Here is a 21,032-nt window from a genome sequence, read left to right on the forward strand (position 1 = left end):
GCTTATTTGGAATGGGCTAGGCTTGCATGGTAAGACCATGGATAGTCCATGGAGCTTAACCCATGGATCTCATGGAAATGAAAAGACATGGGTATTAGGGTTTACATGGATGTAACCCTAATCCACCACACTATATAAAGGAGTACTTGGTACCTAAAATGGCACTAGTGTGTGAGGACATAAGAGTGGACCAATTTTAGTGTGCATACATATTCTCTCAAGTTCTTCCAAGGTGTTTTGGTGATTTGTGATTCCACTTGAGGCTTCCACACTATTGGGGCTAATCTCTTAAAGCTTGAAGACATCAAGCTACGTCAAAAGGTATGTCATCTAACTAGAATTTTGTAGTATATGTGCTTCATAATATGCTAGTTAGGATGAAACCTTGGAATATTTAATATTTGCATGTATAATAGAGAAAATATAGATCTAAGGTTTATAGGGTTGCATGTACACCATAAGAGAGTTAGAATGCTAAAAGCCCAACATATACAACCCTCTACGTTGGGCATAGAACCAGCCATGCATGCATCAGGGGTGTCTCGACGCTACGCTACGCGTAACGGGGAGTACGCACCGCGTACTCCTCAAACTTCCATTCCTCACTTCATTTGGTGTTAATCCATTATGACAAATGATACAACTACATATCTGAGCTAAATAAGGTCCATTACCTCATAAAGTTGTGGACTTTAAGCCTTAGCATGGCTGAACAAGTCCTAAACTCACAAACTCTAACATTCTTAACATAAAGCTCCATAAAACTCATGCATGGAGAGATTTAGACGACTAAGCTCCCATTTTTATGAATCTTGACAACCAAATACACTTAAAAGGCCAGGAATTATGCCCTGGAGTTCATCAAACTCACAAAGCTCCAAACTTGGGACATAAAACCCTGAAAATGGACCCAAAACATGAACTAACACAGCAATAAGCAAGTTCTGAACTTGATACTTCTGGAAGATGCGCCAACAAGGGTAGAGTTTAGATCCAAGAGCTTGAAGCATAAGCTTTCCTTCTTTCAAAGCTCATTCCTCACCAAAAGCTTCACAAGAACATTTAAATAAGCCACAAACACTCACACAAACAAGGAACACGAACTTAGGGTTTGAAGGAGGTTGGTGGCTGGAAATGAGGCCATCATGCTCCTTAAATAGGGACACAAAATGACATTAGGGTTTTACTCTGAGGCTAGTACGCCCAACGTACCCTCTTGTATGCCCAGCGTACTAGCTGTCCTCCGCGATCATGCAAAATACATGAGTACATTGCGCGTAAACATGCATACGCCCCGCGTTCTCAATTGCCACCTTTTTCTCAAATAATGATTAGTCTTGACGATTGCATAAAAGATTAAGGTCATCAAAGTATACCTCATTTTGGGGATGTTAAACAAATTGAAATTAAAAAATCGAAAAAAAAAATGAAATAAAAAAATAATAGGTTTTCTTATTTGGTGTTTTACATTTCCACAAATAGTGTTATAAGAGTGAGGTGACAACTACCAAATAGATTTATAAATGTAGAAAAAGTGATAAGGCGTTGATTGTAAACTTCCCATTTTGATAATATTTAAAAAAAAAAAAAAAGGTTAAAAAATGAATGGCATGCAAACAAATATATTAAGACAAGAAGAGCAGCAGAATGTTGGAAATGCTACAATTGAAATGATACACTGAATATGAAACAAATTAGAACTAACAACCACCACACGATCTTAAAGTAGCAAAAAAAAAAAAAAAAAAAAAAAAAAAAAAAAAAAAAAACACCCGACAGTAAGTAGTAGAGGAAATGCTAACCAGCCAAACAGAAGACCGTGCTAGAAATAATACAATTAGACAACTAATCTCCTTCAACACATGGAATTAACAAGAAAAACCAAACACCAATAGCACTGCAGTACGTAATTAACACCTTCGAGACCCAACCACACCTTCGAAACCCAACCACATTCAACAAAGGTAACAGTAATGCAACCAATCGGAGGCAACGCCAGGAGAATCAACTATCAGCCAGACTTCAACAGCAACCAGATCAAAATGACCAAAAGTATCCCTAGAAGCAACAACAAAAAACGATTTTGTAACCTCAAAAGAAAATTTCAAAGCTCGACACGTTCAGAGAACTTACTTTAGTCAATCTTCAAATTGGTCTCGAACATCTCAAACATTTCTAACAGTATAGATAGTTTGAAGTAATGTTAGGGCAAACAGGATCATAGCCGCAATGACTGTCAACGTTTTCCAGGTAGTACTTCTATAAAGGCGTCTCAGTGCAATTAGAATGCTAGGCCAGCAACGATTGCAATATTCATCCAATCGTTTCCATTCCTCAGTGTAATAAAAATCTCTAACGACGATGCCTTTGCAAATATTGTTGAAGAGATTTGTGACATCTTCAATGGCTTCCAGATTGTGGTGAAGGACTTGTGACCTCACAAGCAAAGAAACATCATCTTTACTGTCAATGAGCTTGTCCATGAGAAAGGCAAAAGAGGTAACATAATGACGACTTAACGGGTAGCACTGCTCATAGGCAATGAGATTCCTCAAGAACGACGAGGTGGAGTCCTTGATGTACAACACTGGAATTTTGAAATAGGTTTCTTGAGCAAATAGAGTACTCAACCCGGGAACAAGAGACGATTGTTCAAATTTCACTGCAAGCAGAGAATCTTCATCCGTTTGTGCCTTGAATGTGACTCCTGCACCAGCGATTTCAGTGGCAGAGTAAGAGATATTTGGGACTCGGCCTCGCATGGTAGTTCTGGGAGTGTAGCAGCTTTGGAGAAGCCCAAGGATATGACAATGTTTTACTGTTTCGTCAACTGTGGTAAGTTTACGAGTACTTCAAATATTCTGTTGGGGTTAATTCAGAAAAGTTATTATTTTATTATGCACGTAATGTTTTACTTAGGAATAAAGAACTCGTCATATGTAATACCGAGTCTCAAGCAAGTAGTTTGTTTCCTAGTATTTTGCATTTTTTTTTTGGTTTAAATCCCTGGCAATGTAATCGTTGTATTGTGAACTTCTCTTTCTTCATCCCATAATACAAAAAGCATTTGCCCAACTCTCTCTCTCTCTCTATTGCTCCATACTCTGTTTCTCCATAATTTTCCTTGCAGATTGGCACCTTGAAGAACCTGTCAAAACCATCAAGTGGTATCACAGCAACCCTGGTGTATGCCCAAGTATCAATCCCGTGTAGAAATGACAGGAAACAATGGAAATGGGGAAAAAGAGGGTCAGATTACCTTGCAGTATCCAATGTTGTCGAGAACCAATTATGGCGCATGGGCGATTAAAATGAGGGTGTATATGCAGGCTCATGGTGTTTGGGAAGCGGTGGAGCCCAGAACCCCAAACACAGTTGTTGACACAAGAAAGGATAAGATGGCGTTAGCAGCAATTTATCAAGGGATCCCAGAGGATCTTTTGATGTCTGTGGCTGAGAAGAAAACAGCCAAAGACACGTGGGAAGCATTAAAGACACGGTTTGTAGGGGCAGATAGAGTAAAGATGGCGAGAATTCAGACTTTAAAGGCAGAATTCGAGTCACTTACCATGAAGGAGACGGAGGCTGTAGACGATTTCGCTGTGAAGATTGGCAATATCGTTAGTTCCATGCGAACCCTCGGTGACACAGTAGAAGAGTCCTATGTTGTGAAGAAACTTCTCAGGGCAGTGTCAACTAAATTTCTGCAACTAGCATCCACTCTTGAACAATTTGGCAACCTAGAGGAGATGACAGTAGAAGAGGTTATTGGGAGGCTAAAAGCACACGAAGAACGGATGAGAGGTCACGCTGAGACAGAAGAGAGAAAACTTCTTTTGACTCATCAAGAGTGGACAGAAAAAAACAAGAAGAAGGGAGGAGGTGATTCCAAGTCTAAGACACAGAAAGGAGGATCTGGAAACTCACGTGGTAGAGGTAGAGGAAGAGGCAGGAGTGCAGGTGGTCGTGGTGGTCGTGGGAGGGGCAACTCACACCATCAACGAGAAGGCAGCAATGGGGCTTCTGGCAGTCGAGACAAAAGTAGCATTCAATGCTACAACTGTCAGGAATTCGGGCATTATGCATCTGAATGCACAAACCCACGAAAAGAAAGAAGCTATGAGAACAATCTGATCCAAGAAGATAGCGAGCCAGCCTTGCTATTAATGTCCCTGGAAAACAAACAAGAAACTGGTGAGGTATTTTTGAATGAAGAAAATGTTCACCCTAAGTTAAAGACAACAGGAGGAGAACCAGACCCATCGAAGTTGTGGTACTTGGATACAGGGGCGAGCAATCATATGACAGGTGACAAAAAGAAATTTCGTAACCTGAACACGGAAATTCATGGTTATGTGAAATTTGGAAACGAAACCAAAGTCAAGATAGAAGGAAAGGGGACTGTGGTATTCATATGCAAGAATGGTGAACAAAGAAAGTTAGAGGAGGTGTACTACATACCAGACTTATGCAGCAATATCATTAGTCTTGGTCAACTTTCAGAAGGAGGAGATGAGATCAAGATAAAGGAGCCATTTCTTTGGGTTCGGGACAGCACAGGAAGGTTGCTAATGAAGGTACACAAATCTCCAAATCGGCTCTACAAGATTGAATTAGCAGAAGTTAGTACAATGTGTCTAGTTGCTGAAATAAAGGACACTACATGGCTATGGCACACAAGGTTAGGTCACGTAAACTTTACCTCACTCAAGTCTATGGCTGATAAAGGATTGATTGAGGGAATTCCCAAGATGGTGATCCCATCAAAGCCTTGTGAAGGTTGTCTCGTAGGGAAGCAAACAAGACAGCCGTTCCCCTCATGTACTAACTTCAGGGCAAAAAGGAGGTTGGAACTAATACATGGTGATCTGTGTGGTCCTGTCTCACCACCAACACCTAGTGGTAACAGGTATTTTATGCTGCTTGTAGACGATTTCAGTAGGATCATGTGGGTGTACCTGTTGAAAACAAAAGATGAGGCACTTCAAACTTTCAAGACATTCAGAAAAAAGGTAGAAGTAGAGACAGGTGAAAAATTGAAACTGTTCAGAACAGATCGAGGGGGGGAATTTCTCTCGAATCAATTTGCAGCATATTGTGATGAGACAGGCCTGAGTCGTCATTACACCTCACCATTATCCCCACAACAGAACGGGATAGTGGAGAGGAGAAATCGAACAGTTCTGGAAATGGTAAGAAGCTGTTTGAAAACAATGAATGTACCTGATGTCTTGTGGGGAGAAGCTGTCAGCCATAGTGTGTACATCCTAAATCGAATAAGTTCCAAGGCTCTCAAGGATTCTACACCATACGAGATGTGGACTGGAAAGAAGCCAAATGTTGGGCACCTAAGGGTTTTCGGTTGCACGGCACACATGAAAATCATGAAAGGGCATCTGAAGAAGCTAGATGATCGGAGTAAGAAAGTGGTGTATCTCGGTACTGAAAGAGGGACTAAAGCTCATCGATTGTTGGATCCTAGCACGGGTTCGGTGTATGTAAGTCGAGATGTCGTCTTTGAGGAGAATCAAACATGGAATTGGGGGGAGAGTGACAAGATTCGGGCAATTCCAGGTATGAGTTTCACGGTTAATGGTTTTATTTTCACAGATTTTGGGGCGATTGAAGATGAATATGAAGAACCCTGTGATAGCAGGTCCGAACACGGGTCTGAACATGGTTCGGACTCTGGGTCGGACTCGGATGAGCCCACTATGCCACAAATGTCGAGCCCAAATCTGTATGATAGCCCAAATCTGTATGATAACCCAACTTCACCAGTGACCCCAACTTCACCAAACCTGAACTCGTCTCCGAACACCGCTTCTAGTTCCACTGGCGGTGGCGCCCCAAAACGATATCGCACCCTCAACGATTTGTACGAGAATACAGAAGAGATTCAATTGCCCCCTGAAGAGCTTCTATTTGTACAGAATGATGAAGAACCAGTCTCCTACCATGAAGCAAAGCTGAAAAAGGAGTGGGTCAGTGCTATGAAAGAAGAAATTGTTTCAATTGAAAGAAACAAGACCTGGACTCTAGTCGATCTCCCTCAAGGACGAAAGCCAATCGGACTGAAGTGGGTATACAAAGTAAAAAGAGACCCAAGTGGCAGAGTTTCGAAATACAAAGCTAGGATTGTGGCAAAAGGGTATGTACAGAAACAGGGGATCGACTATGAAGAAGTTTTCGCACCAGTTGCTAGAATCGAGACAGTGCGAGTCATTCTAGCACTTGCAGGGTCAAATGGATGGTGGGTACACCATCTCGATGTGAAATCAGCGTTCTTAAATGGGAAACTGGAAGAGGAAGTATACGTAACACAGCCTGAAGGTTTCGAGAAAGGAGGTGAAGCAGGAAAAGTGTATAAGCTCTCAAAAGCCCTTTATGGGCTTAAACAAGCTCCCAGAGCTTGGAACGCATGTTTAGACAAGCATCTGAAAAGTTTGGGGTTCACTAGATGCTATCAAGAGTACTCTGTGTATACAAGAAAGAAAAGTGGGAATACCTTGATCGTGGGGGTATATGTAGATGACCTCCTAGTTACTGGAAGTTGTGCTAAGAATGTTGAAAACTTCAAAACAGAAATGAAAGGTAAGTTTGAAATGAGCGATCTTGGCCTATTGACCTACTATTTGGGAATAGAAGTTAATCAAAATGAAGAAGGAATAACTCTGAAGCAGGAATCGTATGCAAAGAACATCCTTCTTAAAGCTCGTATGATGGAGTGTAATGCAAAGAGAATTCCTATGGATCACAAGCTGAAGTTGCGTAAGGATGAGGAAGGAGAGTTGACAAATCCCACTGAATATCGAAGCATAGTAGGTGCTCTCAGGTACTTGACACACACACGACCCGATCTCTCTTTCTCTGTTGGAGTAGTCAGTCGCTTTATGGAGAAACCAACAACAAAACACGCCCAAGCTGTGAAAGCTATACTCAGGTACATCAAAGGTACCTTGAACTATGGCTTACAGTATAAAAGAGGAGATAGAAAAGTCATCCTCACAGGATACTCAGACAGTGATTTTGGCAAAGACATGGAGGATGGGAAAAGCACTGGCGGTACAGCGTTCTATATGAACGGAAATTTGGTGACTTGGTCTTCACAGAAGCAACGAAGTGTGGCTCTGTCATCGTGTGAAGCAGAATTTATGGCAGCAACTCAAGCAGCTTGCCAAGGAATTTGGCTTAGGAGATTGCTTACAGCAATAACGGGACAAAAGGTACCTCCAGTGGAATTGTTGGTAGATAACAGCTCTGCAATTGACTTAATGAAAAACCCAGTGTTTCATGGGCGCAGCAAACACATAAATATTAGGTACCACTTTATTCGAGAATGTGTTGAAACAGGGGAGATCACAGTGAGCCATGTATGTGGTACAAAACAGAAGGCAGACATCCTTACAAAGTCAATGGCACGAGTCAAGTTTGAGGAAATGCGAAGTTTGATTGGAGTTATTTCGATCAACAAGATTCTGAATTAGGGGGAGAATGTTGGGGTTAATTCAGAAAAGTTATTATTTTATTATGCACGTTATGTTTTACTTAGGAATAAAGAACTCGTCATATGTAATACCGAGTCTCAAGCAAGTAGTTTGTTTCCTAGTATTTCGCATTTTTTTTTGGTTTAAATCCCTGGCAATGTAATCGTTGTATTGTGAACTTCTCTTTCTTCATCCCATAATACAAAAAGCATTTGCCCAGCTCTCTCTCTCTCTCTATTGCTCCATACTCTGTTTCTCCTTAATTTTCCTTGCAGATTGGCACCTTGAAGAACCTGTCAAAACCATCATATTCATATCCTTGAAGAAATAAAACACAAGGCCAGTTAACGAAGTCCGCTCCAAAGTGATCCTACACAATATTTCAAGAATAAAGAAAGGCATTTGATTTTCTAGAAGCAGCAAATCGTGTTGAATGTCACGCATCACCAGAATATTGTCAAAAATTGGATCACCCTCTCCAATTCCATACTTGAACCTGTAGAGAAGCTCAAGTATGAAACAGCCATCAATAACCATCATTTTAGCCGGCTCGAACCTTTAGAACTGGAATATATCGAACCGGTTTCGGGTTCAAAAATTGGCTTTATCCGGGTTCCGGGTAATCCGGGTTTGGGTCCATTTGGTCCGGGTAAATCGGGTCTAAAAACCGGAACTATTTTTAGGGTCGGAACCGGTTTATTGTGAAACGTTTAAAAGATTTATATCTCATTCGTTTCAACTTCGATTGACATACGATTTTTTTCAACATATAGTTTAGAGTTTGTACATGATTTTAGACTATAAATTTGTCATTTTTAGTTTTATATTCATTGACTTACAATCCCCCAAAGTCGATATATCAAACTTGGAAGTTTTTAATTTTTCAGTTTTTTTATATTCGGTGAAAGTTTTAAAACATACATATCTAATTCGTTTGAAGCCAGATTGACATGTGGTTTTTTCCAACTTGTAGTTTACAGTTTATACATGATTTTAGACTATAATTTTGTCATTATTGGTTTAACATTCAATGATTTACAGTCCTCCAAAGTCGGGATATCAAAACTGAAAATTTTCAACTTTTTAGTTATTTGTTTTTGTACTTTGTATTATGTGAAATTGTTAACACATGCATATCACATTCGTTTAAAGTCGGATTGACATGAAGTTTTTTCCAGAATGTATTTTAGAGTTTGTATATGATTTTTTACTATAATTTTGTTAATTTTGGTTTCATATTCAATGAGTTACAATCCCCCAAAGCCGGGATATCAATATGAAAATTTTCAAAGTTTAACCCACTAAGTAGGAAGTAATTCAAAAAATTTCGGTTTTTCCGGGTTTTCCTGTTCTAAACCAACTTTATCCGGTTCCAACCTACCCACTTTGATGTTTCCAGGTTTTCCGGTTTTAGACTCACGTTACCCGAAACCATACCCGGAACCGAACCGGAACCGGTTCCTATATACCGGTCCGGTTTCCGGTTCTACAAAATCCCATTAACCGGTTCCGGGTATTCCGGGTCCGGGTTTGGATCCACTTTCATCCCTACTATGAACCGCCTAGTGGCAGTTTATTTTAAGGGTTCACATTTTATTTTAAAAAAAAAACTTCATTTTATAAAATATACATCGGGTACATTAATTAATGGAAAAGGAAACATAGAGAACAACTAGGGGAAACAAAATAAATAGACAGATAGACCGTTGTAATCCTAATTAGCTAAATATGGCAATATCCTAAATATATATATTCTAGCACTATGTCTCATTAAGTGTTGCATAGGAAATATTTTTATACAAGTGAAACTTTTGATCACCAGATTAGTTAGAATAAAAAAGAAAGTTGCCTGAAAATCAAATTGACAACTTCATCAATGAGTTACACCATCTCTCTAATATAAAAATTACAACATTGCCCTTAAACTATATACCGGAGCTTATCTTTTAAGTTCACTGTCGAAAGAGCAAACAGTATTAGCTCCTGCAAACTAGTGGGTGTTTCCGAGCTTTTTCCCAAGTTCATTTAATTTAATTTGGGTCATATGTTTTGTTTGGGTTTTACACTTACACATCTTGCTTGTTTGCATAAATTAAGTTTATTAATTAGTAACAATATTGTTTGCTTCAAGATTCTCCCATAGTTGAGTTGTTGAACATATTGCTTGAGAGTTCTATGCATGAATCTTATTTTTCAAAAAATACTCAATTTGTCTATAAATTTCAAGAGAAATCAAATATCCTTCTATTTTTTTTTCTCTTATCACCTTTTTACTCATTTAAGATTATGATATTTGTCACATTTAATAAAATTAAATAAAATTTTATTACTCTTGTCATTATGTAAAAATGATAGAACAATGGATAAGAAGAACAAATAAGAGGATATTTAATTTCTAATTTCAAAAAAGAAATTTTTTCTTTTTGACTATTCATATATTGTATATTGTATTTAGATAATAATTATGTTTGTTATGCTAGGAATGCACTACAAGAAAACAAAGCATTACCGGCAACACCTCTAGCGGCGATACAAAAAATTTCGCAGCTAGCTAAAAGCTTATTTCGCCACTAAAGAGTCGCCGATAATGACTAAAGGACCGAATCTACGTCAAACGTTTCTGGTAAATCTCATTCGTCCGATCAGGACTCTAATCCAATGGTTGGGGCTCTATTTCGCATAAAACGTATAGCGGTGACATTAATATTAACGGTTAATGTCGCCGCAAATGGTCTAAAAAAATGCGGTGTAAATTCCCTCCATTAGTTGTCGTGGCTTTTGATAGCTGTCGCCACTATTGATTTTGTAGCCGTCTGTATTAATTGTCACAAATAAACCACAACAATTATCCTCTTTCCGCTTTCCACTTCAATTTTCCTCTTGTTTTTTCTTCCTCATTTCTCCAACGATTCTCACATGATCGATCGATTCAGGCAGAATAAAGACCACCACGCCACTGGAAACACCCTACTGTGGCATTCCGACGAAGTGCAAAAAAAGATATAGGTGACTGTAGTGCATCTCCGACGACAATAGTTCATTTCCTTCCTTATTTCACTTTCTATTTCTTTTGTAACGTTGATTTCTAGTTTATAATCGTGATTATTTGCAAAAAAAAAATGTTCCTTTTAGTTTCTTTTTCCACTGTCACTGGCCAACTGTTGTTGTCACCAAAGACAATTATCACCATCACTACACCATCTGGTGATTTCCGGTCACCATATGTTCAATTTACTGTGGATTTCGATATTAATTGAAAATTATGTTTATTTGAATATATTATGTGAAATTACGCATATATATGTATATTTTATATACTTATGTGAATGTATGTGTATTTGGTGTATGTATGTGAAAAAGTATATGTATTTGGTGTATGTTTGTATGTATAATATGTATGCGAAAGTATATGTATTTGGTATAAGTAAGATGTTATTATGTATGTATATGAAAGTATGTCTACTTTGTATAAGTAAAACGCTATCATGTATTTGTTATATGTGTGTGAATTTATGTTTATTTGTTATATACATGGTATACGTATGTGAAAATATGTGTATTCGGTATAAGTAGGACGCTATTGTGTATTTGATATATGTGAATGTATGAGTATTTGGTTTATATATGGTATATGTATGTGAAAGTGTGTGTATTCGGTATAAGTAGGATGCTATTACATATGTACAATTTATTAAGTATGTATATGTGTATTTGTATGTAATGTTGATTTTATTAGTTTATTATGTATGTATTTATGTATTTATATGGGTACTTTTATTCAATGTGGTATATGTGTATTTGGTATAAGTAGGATGTTATTATTTGACAATGCTATTTAAAGTGAAGCACTATAATGGAAAAAAAACAAAATAAAATAAGATGCAATTATTGACAATGGTTTTTAAAGTAAACTAGTCTAATGGAAAAAGAAAATAAAGCAGGATGTTATTATTGATAATGATATTTAAAGTGAACCACTATAATTGAAAAAGAAACAAAAAAAGTAGGATGTTGTTATCGACAATGTTATCATGTTATGTGTATTTGTAATATAACTTTATTTGGATTCTTAATTTAGATAGAAATGTTTATTTCTATATAATGTGTATTTTGTAATAGAAATTGTATGTGCATATTTTATAGTTTTTCAGGTAATGGCGTCGATTTGGATCTTGTTTCTTTACACCACAACTGTTATGGGTCGTGGACATGGGGTTGATGGAGTTCGGGATCCACCACACACAAACAATAGAGGTCATGATCAACATGAGCAGGATGGTAAGTCTTATTATGAATTTTTATGTCCTAAGTGAAAAAAATAGCAATGTACTTTGTTTTTTGTCCATAGTCTAAAAATAGCAATGTGCTTTGGCATCAATAAATGCATGGTGATTTGGTAATTATGTTTATGTCACAAGTGCAATGTAATGCCCAAAATAGTAATAATTTTTTTTTCTAATTAAAGTCATTCTAAACATTCATTAATTGTTCGAAACCCATAAAATCATAGTATTAAATCATCAAAGTACAAATTATTTCAAATGCAGAAATCATGAGAGGAGGATGTTGTGCCATCACGCCAGGCCTTCCCCTTGGAACTGGGTTTACTTGAAACCATAAACATAAACCATGAGAGGAGGATGTTGTGCCATCACGCCAGGCCTTCCCTTTGGAACTGGGTTTACCTGAAACCATAAACATAAATTTTACGCTTAACGCTTAGTGAGTTCCCCAGGTATCACATACCACTCATGAAAGAAGATAAATGTCATGGGCCAAACCATGGTCTTTCCATCGAGTGTCAAGGGCTAAATCTAGGTTTAGCATACAAATGCTAAGGACCAGATCCTGGTCATTCATATAACTACTAGGGGCCAGATCCTGGTCTTCTATATATCCATCACAAAGCATCTAAAATTCTACACAACAAACAATGGGCAGGTATTGGTGTCTTCGACCCATGGAACTAGTGAGGAAATGTAACACCCAGGCCTTCCCCTTGGAACTGGGTTTACTTGAAACCATAAACATAAACCATGAGAGGAGGATGTTGTACCATCACGCCAGGCCTTCCCTTTGGAACTGGGTTTACCTGAAACCATAAACATAAATTTTACGCTTAATGCTTAGTGAGTTCCCCAGGTATCACATACCACTCATGAAAGAAGATAAATGTCATGGGCCAAACCATGGTCTTTCCATCGAGTGTCAAGGGCTAAATCTCGGTTTAGCATACAAATGCTAAGGACCAGATCATGGTCATTCATATAACTACTAGGGGCCAGATCCTGGTCTTCTATATATCCATCACAAAGCATCTAAAATTCTACACAACAAACAATGGGCAGGTATTGGTGTCTTCGACCCATGGAACTAGTGAGGAAATGTAACACCCGTAAAACTCAAGCCAATTTAAAACTTTTTAAAACATTTAAAACCATTAAGTTATTACAATTTGTTTTCAAAATAGTTTAAGCATCAGAGTATCCTAAGAATCAATTCATGAAAATAAGAGGAGGTGCATGATCATGCATTCGCCTTCCCGCGATCATCAGAAGTACCAGAAATATAATTAACAATTATAAGCCTGAAGCTTAGTGAGTTCCCCCAAAATACTAACGCCATACAAATATAACAATATCATATAACAAATACAGACAACACGCATAATGAGCCTTCAGCCCGATTGGACCGCCTCGCGGGCCTTAAGTCTATCTGGACCGCTCTCCGAGCCTTCGACACGTCTGGACCGCCTCGCAGGGCCTACAGCCTATCCGAACCGCTCGCCGGGCCTTCGGCCTGACTGGATCCCTTTGTACGGCCTTCAGTTTATCCGGACGGGCCTAGGTATGTCGGCCTACAACACAAAGCAGGACCGCCTCAACCCAACCCCCAACCAAACAAACATGTGCACATAAATATCATACACTAGCTCATTTCATATAACCGTCAAACCGACCTAACAGATCATCAATAATAGCAACATCCCAATAACCGAGATACAGACCTAACTGGTCACTAACATAGCATCATCCTATAACCAGGACAATCATGTGCACATAGATATTATATAACACTGGCATGTATATACATAACAGTCAAACCGATCTAACATATCACAAGCATAGCAACAATCCTGTAACCAGTATATCGACCTAACAAGTCATTAACATAGCATCTCACCATCCTAACTACCAGGATGTAAATCAGTAAGTATAACGTGGAATAATCCGAATACGATCCATAAAGGTCCGGCCTTCGTGCCTTAGACCCTGTTGATATAGTGAGGATAACTCACCTGGCACCGCTGAAGTCCCGCGGATGAAACTCCAGCTGATGGTTGACAAATTCCCGAACTGCCAACATCAAACAATACCCAATAAAAAATTTGGTTCCAAACCCAAGGTCCAACTCACACTCCAAGGACCCAAAAGTCAGGTAATTGGCCAAAGCCCAACATATGGCCCAATTTTCCAAATTGGGCCCAGACCTCCACGTGGTCTTTCCTTAAAGCCTATTCAATTATTTTAGTCCAAACTCTTGGGATTCCCATGGCCCAAAATTGCATAATCATAAAGGCCCAGATATGGCCCATCTATGGCCCAATTTTCCAAATTGGGGCCAAGTCTCTCACTTGGGCCTTACCCTAAAGTCCATCCAATTATTTAGGTCCATTTACTTGTTCTTGGTTAGCCCTTCAATAGTCCAATCACCCAATCCCAATAGGAAGGTCCAACTCGAGGCCCAAGTGAAATTAGGGTTTAACATAAAATGGTGATTAGGGTTAAGTGTCCCTACTTAACCCATTAAGGACTTAATCCATTAAGGGCTTAATTCATTAAGTCCACTATTACCTTAAGTTAATTTTCCAATGATTGTAATTCAATATTTTAAGTTCATTAATAATTCCGATGTGGTCCCGATAAGTCTCAAATTAGGGTTTCATGTCATTAGGGTTTTCCAAACCTTAATTAGGGTTTCCAACCCAATACTAGCCCATTAATCAAATAGTTGGCTTTTTAGGTCAATTAGTGCTTTATTGGGCCCATTAGGCCCACTAGAGTTTCACTAAGCCTATTAGGGTTCTATTGGGCCCACTAGGGTTTCTTTGGTCCCACCTTGTCCAGACATCCCTAAACGAGTCTAAAAATGCAAACAAGGCACACCGCCACCCAACACGGCGGCCGGTGGCAGTAGGAGGCGGCAACCACCAACCTACAGTGGTGGTTTGAGCTTTTCTTTTCATTATTCCTACTTTATTACAGTTTTACAATGCAATTTCAATAACACACACACACACTAAGCTACACACAAGCAACAATAAAATTACACACAGCCACACTACATGGTGGCTGGTGGTGGCATAAGAGCAGCAACCGGCCGATAGCCACCATGGATGGCTGCCATGGTGGCTCCCAACATTTTCCGGCCATCCCATAAACACACCCACATGCTGAATCGTACAGAACCAGGCACACAAACAACCAGAACACCTACCGAGCAGCTCTTCATCGGTCTTTAAGGAAGTTAACGGCGGCAGCAACGCGACGGCGGCGGATATGGATTGACGCAGCAATAGAAGAACAAGAAGAGAGTGTGTGTGGCCCAAATGAGAATAGCAACAGTACTACGAATCGAGTTTGACGATCTCCTCACAAGTGTAGCTCCTGGTTCCTGGTACGTATGACCTATCTAAGTAATTTACATTTTTAGCCTTGGACTCGGTGAGTTGTAGACCCGACTCGCCGAGTAGAGCCGGGATTTTGAGCATGTTTAAGTTGGCGACTCGACGAGTCCATATTCTGGACTCGGCTAGTCCCCGCTGTCTGGATGAAACCCTAATTTCAAGGGTTTGCACCCTATTTAAACCACCTTATGCACCCCCAAGCTCGCCCCCCTTCACTCTTAGAGCAACCTTAGCCAAACCCTAACCTTCCCCTTTGTGATTTCAGTGTTTCTGTGTGTTTCTTTGAAGTTTTGAAGAAGAGAAGGAGGAAAGATCAAGGAGAAGGAGGAGGACAGTAGTTGTGAGCCCATTTCAGAGAATAGTAAGGTAAAACTCGACCCCTTCTTCTGTTTCTATGGTTGTGGTTTAGAGGACTCCTTGGTTCGCTTAGCCTTTAGATCTGACCACATCTAAGCTCAAGAGGCTCAGATCCACAACCTTTATGGGCCATTTTCATGAACAAGCCTAGATCTACACCTCTAACCCCATAAAAGTCCTTAAATCACTTGAATGAGCATGCATCCACGTAAAGTTGGAAACTTTATGTGTAAAATCAACCCTAGGAACCCAGATCTATGAATGGTATGCATTGGATCCAAGCAGAATCGAGTGCACAGTTTTTGCATACATGCGACTCGGCGAGTCGTTCTTCAGACTCGGCGAGTCGAGTCGCGAGTCCCTGATTTTCCCCCTTTTTGCATGTATGCTGAGTAGCAGTGAGTCATGGGTGGACTCGGTGAGTCAGAAGCCAGACTCATCCATGGAGAGACTCGGCGAATCAATGCTCTGACTCGGCGAGTCCAAGGCAGTCTTCATAAAACTCGGCGAGTTGCTCATCAACTCGGCGAGTCGAGGACAGATCGTGTTCATCAGATGAAGATTCACTCGACGAGTTGTTCATACAACTCGGCGAGTTGGATGAAGGACCATTGTGTATTCAGTTAGGAAGAGAACTCGTCGAGTCAATGCCTAACTCGACAAGTAGAGACGGGAGTAAGGTCAATCGGCTGGCTATGAACTTGAAGAGTTGGCAAGCCAACTCGGCGAGTCGGGTCAACTGGAAGTTGACTTTGACTTGACTTTGGTTTGGAATCGGTCAGGGGTAAAATAGTCATTTTACCCTGGGATTAGTATCAATTTCTGATTAAGTGTTCTGTGGGAATACAACCGGGGGATCACCGGAGCAGTTGTCAGACATTTGTGGATCAGCTTTTCAGCAGTCAGCCTTTCGAGGTGAGTTACCTTCCAATAAGGGTGGGTCTAAGGCCACAATGTCGGCCCACCAAGTAGGAGTATTTTAGAAGATGATTTTCTTTGTGATAATTATCTTGGTATGGATACGTGTTTGATTATGAGATACTTATGTATGATATGCTATGTGCATGATAGGGATAGTTTTTCCCTGACAATAGTCTTTAGGACCGAAGAGTACGTCAGTACTCGGATAAGCCTGATTGTATGCTTATACCTTGTTGTTATATGCTAGTAGTAGTAAGGGGGTGGAATAGACCTCAGTTACCGGTTGAAAGATACCGATGATGATTACAGGTTGAAAGATACCGATGATGATTACCGGTCGTAAGATACCGATGATGATTACCGGTTGAAAGATACCGAAGATGATTACCGGTTGAAAGATACCGATGGCATTGAATGGTATGTGGTATGATGGGGGAACTCACTATGCTTCGTGCTTACAGTTTTTATTGTGGTTTCAGGTGTGACAACCCCAAAGTTTATTCCGTTACATTACCCCGTTTCCGTTAACGGAATATTCCGCTGTATAAAAGTTTCGTGAATAAGAGGTCGTCAAATAAATAAATGTTTTATTTATTTATGTTTTATGTCGTGATAGTCGTAATAAAGTAAATGAAAACACCTAAATTACATTTCCATGGTAATTTAGAAAAAGTTAGTTTTTATTATTACGACCACTAAATCGGGTGCGACCAAAAGCCCCGTTTAACGGCAGTATCGGGTAGAATCCCACTGAGCCCCAACTCCAACCCCTATATAAGGGTGAGTGGAGTCGATTAGACACTTTTTACACTCTCCCCACCCTCTCTCTCTACAACTTAAATTCGAGCCAAAAATCGTCCGTTTCAAGCCTCAAACGCGTAGGTAAACTATCCTAACTCGTTGTATAACTTATCTAGCCTGCAATTTCGAGTTTAAAACATAAAATAGGGACATAATCATGTGTTTACGGCCCAAGAATACTCTTGGGCCGTGAACACCATTTAATGGGGTTTTTAAGCCCCAAAACCCCTCCAAATTGTCCCTAAGGCTTAGATGTGACTTGTAGGCTTATGGAATCGGACTTAGAACACCTTGAACTAGCATTTTGGGGAGTAAACATGAGTTTACTGCCCAAGAACATGCTTGGGCCGTAAACTCCTCTTCATGGGGAGTAAACTCATATTTGTGTGTTAAAAATGCCCTTAAACACACCAATGGCCTTGGATTAAATTCTAGAATCAACCACCAACAAGCTAGGGACCTTAAACTCAATTAAAACAACTCCATAGGGAGTTCACGGCCGTAAACCCCTCATATAAGGGTACTTGGTCCGTAAACTCCTATAAGGGGGTTAAATGGTGCCCTAAACTCCCCATTTGACTTGGAAAAATGTTTAGGATTTTATCCTCTACCATTTAAGACTTCAAAACATCAAAAGAATGAGTGTATAGGAGCTTACGGCCGTAAGCTCCCTTGCTTAGGGCCGTAAACTCCTCAAATGGTCCATATGATGCCATAAATCCATTCACACATTTTATATTTGGACATAGGAAAATTCCACAGTTGATATGAGACATTTTAGCATCCTAGAACACCCTTACCATGAGTTTACGGCCGTAAACTCATGGGAGTTGTCCTAGGACCGTAAACACTAAGTATAGAGTTTACTCTTGGAGAGTAAACTCCATTCCTAAGCCATTCTAGCCCTTAAATGTTACCCGGGACACCCCAAACACTTAACCAAAGTGTTTTCCGCTCTTTAGGGTGCGTATACTTGTTTAATTAGTATTATATATATATATATATATATATATATATATATATACTAATTGTATGAAAACATATGTTATCATATGTTAAATAGGTCAATAAGTGTACCCAAGTCTTTACTTGACACCGGGCACTCAACCGGCACCTTCGTTGGATACACTTACACCAGGTGAGTTCATACCCCTGAATGAACCTTTTAAATGTTTTTACATGTTTTATAGGGGGGGAATACAAGTTAAAATTGCCAGTTATCATATCAATCACATGTGATTGATAACCCGCATGCACAAGGATTTATCACACTGTTAATTGTTTTACCGAGTATGATACTATAAATGGTTTTCACTTATTCAAATCTCTTACTTATATTGTTTTATCAATGTTTCATTTAAAACTGATTTATGAGAGTTTTCCAAAGGATTTCCAAAGGTTTTCAAACTTATTTTACAAAAGATTACCCTGTCGTGATTTTCTCAAGAATAAAGGTTTTCTTTCATGTTTTGATACTCCCTCTTAGTTTAAACTCCTACTTGATAACGCTTTCACGTCGTGACGCGTTTACACTTGTTATTGCCTCTATTTCGCTTATACTTGTAGTCGCTTATACCTATTATACGCTGTTACTTCACTTCTTGTCATTTCCACTTCGTGATACACTTATATTTGGTAACGCTTATACTTTACGATTCGGTTGTTCACACTGTTCGGTTATACATCATGAGTCGGTTATTCACACTGTACGCTTATACTTCACGATTCGGTTATTCCACACTATACGCTTATACTTCACGATTCGGTTATTCCACACGATTCGGCTATACATCACGATTCGGTTATACTTCATGATATGATTCCACTTGTTACACACTCAAGCGTAGTTAGATGTATGTCTGTGCTTGTATAGATGCATATAAATAATGATTGAAGGACTTAGGAAGGCTTGTCCACCCTATTTCCTTTTCTTCGTTGAGATGTGGTCTGGTGGGATCGGATGTCCGTCCGAAGGTCATTTGATCATTAGTTATATATTATGTACACAAGCATAGACATATAGGTTTACTCTAGTCAGTTCAGTTATGAGTCTCTACCTCTAGTTCAACACTTACATTGGAAACACACTACTCACTATTTGGGATGCATCTTCGGGACACGGCCTTCTCCGTCATCTAGTTGGTAACCAGAGTCTCCTGTAGGGAGAGCGGACATTGTGTGTATAGATCTATACGGGATTGACACCCCCGCATCCTGACTGCTAGCTACCGTCCACGGCCTACCAAGCCAAGGGGTGACAAATGTCATATTCTCTAGTGTCGGTTAGTATGGTTACAAGTATCCCAGGTTACCTTATAATTCATGGCCTTAAGGTAATGGTTTTTCACCAGCAATTTACACTGTATGCTGGAACCCACTCTCGGAGTCACGCTGTTTTTAGACCTTGCTAGCTGTATCTTTCATTTGATACTGTTTGGGGTCTGTATTCACTGTTTTAGACCTTGCTAGCTATATCTTTCATTTGATACTGTATGGGGTCTGTATTCACTGTTTTAGACCTTGCTAGCTGTATCTTTCATTTGATACTGTCTGGGGTCTGTGTTCACTGTTTTAGACCTTACTAGCTGTACCTTTCATTTGGTACCATCTGGGGTCTGTGTCTCTCTTCGTTAGACTGAGCCAGGCGTGTCGTTTGTTCGATACTCTCCTGGAGTCTATGATTCCTTTTTCCTTAGTCAGCAGTCCTCACTGCTGAGGCATATGTTATTTTCCCTAATTCTTCTTGCTTTCTTTAATAATCAAATTATGTATTTTTATAATGATAGCGATTAAGGGAAAACTACTTTTTACCACATAACCCTGACCAGTCTTGGTAGAAGACTGCGTTTAAATAGAAAATATAGGATTTTCTGGAAAGGACTCTATTTCACTGTATACTTGAAAACTACCACTTATATAAAGTTATTTGTATAAAATGTCACTAAACGCTTATGAACTCACTAGCATTTGTAAAAATGCTGATACTTGCTTTTCAAATAACTTGTATTCTCAGGTCAGCATTAGACAGGTACATCCCCGGAGCTATTGATGAAGATAGCTTAGTACCATGCTGTACTTATTATATTTACTCGTATTACTTTAATGTATTGTAATGAAAGGCATGTAAAACTATTACTATTAATGCAATGTTTTGTTGTACTTCGATTACTATAATGCATGTGTTGTGATACTTGACATGACGTCATCCACCCCAAAACGTTTCCGCCGTTCCGGTTTTGGGGTGTGACATCAGGTACCTCTTCGTTAAAGGGGAAAGAGCCGACGGCATAGCGACACATCACACACATGATTTTCACACTGGATTTTCTGGGATCGTACTCTGATTTTCCTGTTTCCGATGATATCATTTTGAGACATGACCTTATGTTTTATAGTTAATGTAACTTTGACAATGTTTTAGTAACACGCCTTATTGCATGCTAAATTCTAAAAAATGAAATTTTTGGCCTCAAAATTTGGGATGGTACACAAGTCTTCGTCTTCGCCGGCGACTGGAGCGTCAATGGCATCGGATGGCGGGATGGGCATCGGTAAGTGCGTATTCGATGTTTCAACGCACAGGGCAGCAATCCTGGCAGTAGAGACGTGCGAGGTGGTCTTTGCCGGTGGAGGATACAGCAATGAACAGCAGCAAATACGACCCAATGCTAGCCTCTTCCGATCGTCAACTGTCACGGCTCCCTAAAGACAACCTTCATCTTCAGAGGCGGTGGCATAGCGTTCGATGGTGCTGACGACGAAGGAGCTGGAGGTGGTGG

The 21,032-nt window shown here is 39.6% G+C and overlaps 1 pseudogene across 1 annotated transcript; it reads right to left on the reverse strand.

Annotated features, from left to right (window-relative positions):
* Positions 1-1,657: 1,657 nt before the first annotated feature.
* Positions 1,658-14,999, reverse strand: LOC145067539 (UPF0481 protein At3g47200-like; annotated as a pseudogene). Its single transcript, XR_013688852.1, has 5 exons — positions 14,833-14,999; positions 14,645-14,725; positions 7,791-8,043; positions 2,134-2,861; positions 1,658-2,058 (listed from the first exon to the last, which is right to left on the reverse strand). The product of XR_013688852.1 is annotated as a UPF0481 protein At3g47200-like (transcript).
* Between the last annotated feature and the right edge of the window lie 6,033 nt (positions 15,000-21,032).

The sequence above is a fragment of the Lactuca serriola genome, chromosome 8 (assembly GCF_051521515.1).
Source record: "Lactuca serriola cultivar US96UC23 chromosome 8, Lser_US96UC23_V15, whole genome shotgun sequence".
Taxonomy (NCBI): Eukaryota; Viridiplantae; Streptophyta; class Magnoliopsida; order Asterales; family Asteraceae; genus Lactuca; species Lactuca serriola.